General features: G+C 42.8%; 1 pseudogene; it reads right to left on the bottom strand.

Annotated features, from left to right (window-relative positions):
- Positions 1–1,395: 1,395 nt before the first annotated feature.
- Positions 1,396–1,513, bottom strand: LOC126163776 (5S ribosomal RNA; annotated as a pseudogene).
- Positions 1,514–8,773: the final 7,260 nt, after the last annotated feature.

Genomic DNA, 8,773 nt, shown 5'->3' with positions numbered 1-8,773 from the left:
AAGTGTGTACGGAAACTTTTGATCACATAGTTCACATGTACGTTTTAATAGTAGTGTTACCAACGAAAATAAATAAATATAAATACCTTGCATGATGAAATGTGGAATTCCCAGCGTGACCAGAATGCACTGAAAGACGTACTCAGAATCATAAACGAAAAAAAATTAAATTATCAAATCGAAACTGGCGCTATTGTGAATGGATCTAGAATGTCAAACTTTTGATAATCATCATATATAATATTTCATACAAGCTGATGAACTGTACACGAAAATGAGCGGATAAAAAAAAATCACAGATTGTGCACGAACAGCACGAAATATTTCTGTTTTATTCATTGTGAGAGTTTTAAGAAGGTAAATATACAGGGTGGTCAGAAATATCCGTTACAAACTTCTAGGGCTTGCAGAGGGCAGTGAGTACACCGTATTTTGAATAGGAACCCATGTCCGGAAACGCCACCCAACGAGACTACAGACCGTCAAATTTAGAGACGCGGGCGTCTGTAAATGTACGTATACGTGGGATGATTCCGTGATGTTGTTACAGATTACTAGGATGATGAACGATAAACGTCTTAATTTGAAGTAAGGATCCCTGCACCGGAACAGAACGAGTCGAAAGTCATAAACGGAAACCGTTCTGATACCTCTGGCAGTTGAATACGTGTACCGGTACTTGTGTTGCGAAGAGTGTAGGGTTGATAACTTTCAGAGGTGGTAGTGTGGACAAAACGAGAAAAAATGTCCAGTAAAAGTTCGTACCTTAACAGCTCTGAACACTTGTTCCATAGAGGAGATGTGTTTCACGTTAGTCAAGATGAACGAATGGTCATAGCTCCTCAGGTATGCATTGTAGAGTCCACGTTTATTGGACTTTTTTTTTTTTTTTTGTCCACACTACCACCTCTGAAAGTTACCAACCCTACACTCTTCACAACACAAGAACTGGTACATGTATTCAACTTTCAGATGTATCAGAACGGTTTTAGTTTATAACTTTCGACTCGTTCGTTTCCGGTACAGGGATCCTTACTTCAAATTAATACATTTATCGTTCTCCATCATCCTAGAACGTCTGTAACATCATCACGGAATCACCCCGTGTATACATACATTTATAGACGCCCGCGCCTATAACTTTGACGCTCTGTAGTCTCGTTGGGTGACGTTTCCGGACATGGGTTCCTATTCAAAATACGATGTACTCACTCCCCTCTGCAAGTCCTAGAAGTCTGTAACGGCAATTTCCGACCACCCTGTCTAACTCAGTCCGAAGAGGCACTGGAAGGCGCAACGGTCAGGACACCGCTCTGCCGGCCGTATGTCAGTTCACGAGACTTTTCAGTCAAGTAGCTCTTCAGTTTGCCTCACAAGGGCTGAATGCACCCTGCTTGCCAACAGGGCTCGGCAGACCGGATGGTCACCCATCCAAGTGCTAGCCCAGCCCGACAGCGGTTAACTTCGGTGATCTGACGGGAACCGGTGTTACCATTGCGGCAAGGCCGTTGGCAGGTAAATATAAGTTTTACTTTTAAGTTGAGCTTGTACGTCTGTACACAGGATGATTGTTGTTGACGTCTAAAAACTCCTGAAACCTCTGAAGCAACATATATGTCGCTGAGACAAATAATTTAATACAAGACACATGATGCCGCAAATGTAGGGAAATACCCAAAAAGACGAGAAATTGAACATGTGACGTCGCCAGATAACATATCTCGCCACAGATGAAGCGTTTGGGTTTGGGAGTAAAGGGATGATTGAGCGATGCAATACTTGCATTCGAGCAAACGATGCGAATACTGAACAAATTTTGCAAGTATGACCTGTTCCAAACGCAGAAGTTACAAAATTATTGTCCTCGCTGCAATCATATAAAAGCTTCTCTTATTTTGTGTTTCTTTCCTTTTGTTCCTTCTATTTTTTGTTTATAGACGCTATTTAGTAAAGAAAACATAGGCCATTTACCGGTAAGGACGCAGTTCGGGAGTCTATACTCGTTTACTTGTGAAGCAGTACCGTATGTTTCTGCTGCACTGTACTTCGCAATTAACCGGCGGAGATCGCGCGACCGGTAATTACAATAATAAATCTCACCTCAATATAAACTTATACAATTGTCTAATTCAATGACAAATATACTGCCTGCCAGACGCAGGACTCGTACCCTCAGCTGCGTGCACTGAAGTCGCGCACGTGGGCCCGGAGCCATACCGGTGTGAGGACTTGCATTGGGACGATATCCTGCGACGGAGTGACAGGCTCGTGCAGCGAGATATCTCATATGGTGACGCTAAACGTTCACAATTTGTCAGCCACTTTTCGGGTATTTCCCGACATTTGCGACACCATATTTCTTATATGAAGTTGTCTCAGCGTCGTCTACGTCGCTTTCGGAAGTTTCAAACGCTAATAAGAACCAACCTGTGTATATTTATGAGGTTACTTTCTTGCGCCCTAGCTCATTACAGGGCTATTACAAATGATTGAAGCGATTTCACAGCTCTACAATAACTTTATTATTTGAGATATTTTCACAATGCCCGCATCTCGTGGTCGTGCGGTAGCGTTCTCGCTTCCCACGCCCGGGTTCCCGGGTTCGATTCCCGGCGGGGTCAGGGATTTTCTCTGCCTCGTGATGGCTGGGTGTTGTGTGCTGTCCTTAGGTTAGTTAGGTTTAAGTAGTTCTAAGTTCTAGGGGACTTATGACCACAGCAGTTGAGTCCCATAGTGCTCAGAGCCATTTGAACCATATTTTCACAATGCTTTGCACACACATACAAAAACTCAAAGTTTTTTTAGGCATTCACAAATGTTCGATATGTGCCCCTTTAGTGATTCGGCAGACATCAAGCCGAAATCAAGTTCCTTCCACACTCGGCGCAGCATGTCCCCATCAATGAGTTCGAAAGCATCGTTGATGCGAGCTCGCAGTTCTGGCACGTTTCTTGGTCGAGGAGGTTTAAACACTAAATCTTTCACATAACCCCACAGAAAGAAATCGCATGGGGTTAAGTCGGGAGAGCGTGGAGGCCATGACATGAATTGCTGATCATGATCTCCACCACGACCGATCCGTCGGTTTTCCAATCTCCTGTTTAAGAAATGCCGAACCTCATGATGGAAGTGCGGTGGAGCACCATCCTGTTGAAAGATGAAGTCGGCGCTGTCGGTCTGCAGTTGTGGCATGAGCCAATTTTTCAGCATGTCCAGATACACGCGTCCTGTAACGTTTTTTTCGCAGAAGAAAAAGGGGCCGTAAACTTTAAACCGCGAGATTGCACAAAACACGTTAACTTTTGGTGAATTACGAATTTGCTGCACGAATGCGTGAGGATTCTCTACCGCCCAGATTCGCACATTGTGTCTGTTCACTTCACCATTAAGAAAAAATGTTGCTTCATCACTGAAAACAAGTTTCGCACTTAACGCATCCTCTTCCATGAGCTGTTGTAACCGCGCCGAAAATTCAAAGCGTTTGACTTTGTCATCGGGTTTACAATTGCTTGTAGCAATTGTAAACGGTAAGGCTTCTGCTTTAGCCTTTTCCGTAAGATTTTCCAAACCGTCGGCTGTGGTACGTTTAGCTCCCTGCTTGCTTTATTCGTAGACTTCCGCGGGCTACGCGTGAAACTTGCCCGCACGCGTTCAACCGTTTCTTCGCTCACTGCAGGCCGAGCCGTTGATTTCCCCTTACAGAGGCATCCAGAAGCTTTAAACTGCGCATACCATCGCCGAATGGAGTTAGCAGTTGGTGGATCTTTGTTGAACTTCGTTCTGAAGTGTCGTTGCACTGTTATGACTGACTGATGTGAGTGCATTTCAAGCACGACATACGCTTTCTCGGCTCCTGTCGCCATTTTGTCTCACTGCGCTCTCGAGCGCTCTGGCAGCAGAAACCTGAAGTGCGGCTTCAGCCGAACAAAACTTTATGAGTTTTTCTACGTATCTATAGTGTGTCGTGAACATATGCCAATGAATGGAGCTACAGTGAATTCATGAAATCGCTTCAATCATTTGCAATAGCCCTGTACATTTGTTTGAAACGATTGCGATATCCTATAGTCACTAAATCTAATTAGACCGATGCCGAGCATAATTTTTGCATGTTTATTTCTTCCGTTCTGCGGACATGCCTATCAGGTCCAGAATAGTGATGCATTCTGTTATGTTCCCTGCATACCCTGGTGGTTGTTCTTGTCCCACACGGCGGGAGAGAGTGAATTAGTGCGCTAGTCGTGATCCAGGGTCCTGTCTGGCGATTAGGCAGTTTTGAGTCATGATTCCGGCACATTTCTGTCACTTTGTGAGTGTTAGTTACGAAGACTATTGGTGAATTTCCGATGTCAGTTACAGGTTATGTATTATATATGTCGTTTTTTAGAATAATCTGTATCTTGTCGAACTGAAGGTCACCTAAAGCGTGGAGTAATAAATGCGCATGCTACAAAAGCTGTGGTGGTATTTCCTAACATTAATCAGAGTAGCTGGACGTCGATTTAAACAGTGACTTCCCAGCTAAGAGTCCGCATCACCGTTAAGGCACTTTCAGTGCATAACATTTCAAAAATCATAGTAGAGACAGGTGTTTTTTGATACACCCGTGAGACTGACGCATATCTAAATATGTCACATACTACTCCGATGAAAAGTATGATATCAGCTTGCGGAGCAAAAGCCTGTCAGACAGAACAAAACTAATTCGACTCACAACTATATGATGTTGAGCAAATAGAATTCGTTGCATGACAAAGGACAAGGTTGCAGGAAAGTGTAAGACTTCTAATTAAAAATGGCGGGATGAATTCGAAATTTTCTAGCAACGAAACAGCGCTACCCAAGCACATTAAATCAGTCCATTACCAGTGTAATGAAATGAGAAAGAGGTGATCATTTAACGAAATACCCATTCCTGGAGCAAATGCCGAGACAGATAAGGCTCGCGGACTCTAGCGTATCGATGAAAGAAGTAAATGTAGCACTGTAAGAATATGAAGGATAAAAAAAACCAAGATTATGGTTTAACGTCCCGTTGACGACGAGGTCATTGGAAATGGATCAGGAGCTAGGATTGGAGAAGGAAGTAGGCCGAGCCCTTTCATGGAACCACCCCGAAATTTAAGCGATTTAGGAGAATCACGGAAAATGTAAATCTGGATGGAAATTTGAGGGAAATTTTAACCAAACAATTAATGGAGGAGTAGGAAAGGTGAAGAGACTGACAGGAAAGCTGTTATTTTAGACATTGACAAATCAGAGAAATATACCAGAAATAAAATGGAGAACAATGCGACGGGTGCGAGACGTAGCACAGACGCACAGAAGACACGAAATAAACATGTTACTTGTGCAGTACCGTGGTCAGAATTTGACAGTGAACTAATAAAATGAAACAAGGCAAGATAGGCTCGTACTGTCAATGAAAAGTGTAAATTAGTTTGTTCTGGTGTCAAGGTGTCATGAAACAAATCTATAGAACTGCTATTCTATCATCACGGGGTTTTTATTTAGTTACGGGTATTACGCAGACAAAAAAATAGAAAATCTGTGGGATTAGTCGGATAAAAATCTGTTCGTTTTGAGGACAGATAAACAATACCAGAAGCACTCGTTTCTTCCTTTGGGCATGGTTATAGAAGAGAGAGATGACTTCGTGACGTATGTCGGCTTGGAGAAGCCGTTTGCAAAGTAGAATTTTGTGGTCTAAATCCCAAGGCGAAAGGAGATGAAATACAGAATAGATGAAATTATGAAATATAAAGAAACGGGCAGGAATCATACAAATATCGAAAACGCAAGTAGATATTAGAAAAAGTGTTACTCAGCTTGTTGTCACTCTAATTTAGCTTACATGTCAATTAAATAAATGAAAAAGTGGAAGCACGGAAGAGCTCTTGAAAGTGATAATAAATAGTTACAACTATCATATCGCGTCACGCTCAAGCCAATGAAGACATCGCTACTTTCGGTGACTGCCCATTCTCAGTGCACCTGTAACAACAAATATGGGTACTCAGTCGTAGTTACATTAAAAAATCTCATTTCATTTTACTGATTAAACTATTATTCGTCTAATTGTAACTGGGTCATGTAAATGACTCAGTTTCAACTGAGTTGGAGACGGTTCGTCTGATGACGCAACGATCGAGCGCCATCGGCGCTCTGTAGTTAAATGTTTATTTATTCAAAGCCGAACCTTCAGTTTTAGTACAAAGTCCAATAATCTTTTTCTTTCTGTGTGAGAATATTAACTCATTTACACAGTCATGCGCGTCAAACATACCGGCAACGAATATTGACTTTTGGTCTGTACTTAAGCCTTTTAAATTAAGGAAATATTCCAGTAATTCAGGAAGAAACTTAAGAACACTAATCAAAAATACAATTTCTGTTGATATGTGGAAGGTAAAGAATTTATTGTTCCACCGTTGTTGTCCAACGAATACCTACGAAAATACCACTAATGCCGGTTTTAAGCGAGTGGCACGAAAGGAAACACTTCGACACATACCTGGAAAATCTTTCTTGAAGAATAAAATGATCGCAGACACCTTAGCTCGCAGACTGGGATATGTAATTAATATCAATTACAGAGCGTCGTTGAAGAGACTTATGTTGGAGTGACAGGAGTGGAAGCCGGCATGGATCAGGTGAAAGGCCCATAACTATTAGAAAAGCTTTAAAACAATAGTGAAAAGAAAACAACATTAACGCTTAGATTCACTTGCAAGGGGAAGGCCTCAGACACTGCCAACTGATTCAGCTCTTATTTGGTAGGCCGCTTGTGTACAACCAAAATGCAAGACCAAGATATCTGGCTCAACACCCCCCATTTTTGAGAATGCCACCCCTAATGTTCATGACACGCAATCGACTCAAAGTTGACGGGATAGATAGACAACTGAAAACAGCATGTTTCATCATACATTAGGTCCGCAAATGCGTATTTTCCTAGAAATTGAGGTACGGGCCTTTCTCGACTGCCACCTATGCGCTCAACGGGAGCGCCGCTTGTGTAGCGACCAAGGCGTCTGGCTACGTAGCGGAGCACTTGTGATTGATTCCAAAATGCATACTGCTTTTCTTTCTTCTTTTTTTCCATTTGAATTTTTCCATTTTTGAATGGTAGGACTGGGACAGCTAATTAGATAAGGAAATCACTGCAGCATATTAACAAGGTAGGTAAATAAATTTCTCAAAGGACTTGGATTGGTGTAGAATTAAAATTTAATTCTGGATGCTTTAAAATGGCTCTTCCGTTCACTCTGTTACATATTCTCAACTGCCTACGAAAAATTATATTCATGGTAATTGTCATATAAATATCTTAAGCAAATACTCTCGTATCACCAAGAATTGCTTACGGGAAAAGTTCGGAACACCAAGAAGAAGCTGTGCGACATAAATTTTTCAAAGCGTGTTGCCACGAATGGAGAACGACGTCTCCTCCAATATCGCGCGAGTCGCATAAGAATGGCACTAGTAGCGCCACTATGAGGATGCAGGTCAGGTTTGCTTTAAACGGTCGTGAGCGTTAGTTGCTTATGACACTGCATGTGATGACTAGATGTTAGTTCAAGAATGCTTTAAGGCGACAAAGACCCAATATCAGAACCTCACTTAATCTGAACGAGGCTGCATAATAGGACTGCGAGAAACTGGTTGTTCCTTCTGCGATACTGCAGGAAGACTTGGCAAAAATGTAGTCACTGTACGTGGTTGCTGACAGCGGTTGTCACGACAATGTACGGTCGCAAAAATACTGGGCTCCGGACAGCCATGTGGCATTACCGAGAGGGAAGACCATCGTGTTCGGCGCTTGGCTCTGGCGCATCGTACTTCAGCAGCAAACTGAGCATTAGTTGGCACCAGCGTGACACAACGAACTGTTAAAAATCGGTTACTTTAAGGATAGGTCCGAGCCATAAGCATCCCATGGGCCTCAAACCACAGCCATTTCTGACTTCAGTGGTGTCAACTGAGAGCTCACAGGAGAGCAGGGTCGAGGTCTGTTGTGTCCTCTGATGAAAGTTATTTTTCCTAGGTGCCAGTAAAGGCCGTGTGTTGGTTAGAAGGACATCAGTTGAGGACCGGCAACCAACCTGTCTCCATGCCAGACATGCTGGACGTACACCTGGAGTTATGGTCTGGGGTGGGATTTTCTTTGACAGCAAGAGTACTCTCATGGTTATTCCGCACAACCTGACTGCAAATTTGTACGTCAATCTGGTGATTCCACCTGTCGTACTGCCATTCATGAACAGCAGCCCAGGGGTGCCTCTCAACAGGATAATGTTTGCCCACATACTGCTATTGTAACCCACCATGTTCTACAGAGTATCGACTTGTTTTCGTAGCCTTTTCGATCGCCAGACCTGTCTCCAATAGAGGGACGATAATTGTAGAATACCCAGAAACTGTATTAACCACCCCTGTGTTGACCAAATGCCGGCCGTTGTGGCCGAGCGGTTCTAGGCGCTTCAGTTCGGAACCCCGCTGCTGCTACGGTCGCAGGTTCGAATCCTGCCTCGGGCATGGATGTGTGTGTGTCCTTAGGTTAGTAAGGTTTAAGTGCTCAGAGCCTTTTTTTTTTTTTTTTTTTTTTTTTTTTTTTTGACCAAACAAGTGGAACGGGCATGTAAGTCTATCCCACAAACAGACATCCGGCATCCCTACAACACAATGAAAGGTGACACTGGTGGGCTGTTTAAACGATTGACTGTGTTGGGGTAATTTTATTGTTCAAACAACATTTATTTTTATTTTTTTC

This window comes from Schistocerca cancellata, chromosome 2, assembly GCF_023864275.1.
Source record: "Schistocerca cancellata isolate TAMUIC-IGC-003103 chromosome 2, iqSchCanc2.1, whole genome shotgun sequence".
In the NCBI taxonomy this organism is placed as follows: Eukaryota; Metazoa; Arthropoda; class Insecta; order Orthoptera; family Acrididae; genus Schistocerca; species Schistocerca cancellata.
Note: the sequence above shows the minus strand (reverse complement) of the source record. Positions and strands in the feature narration are given on the sequence as shown.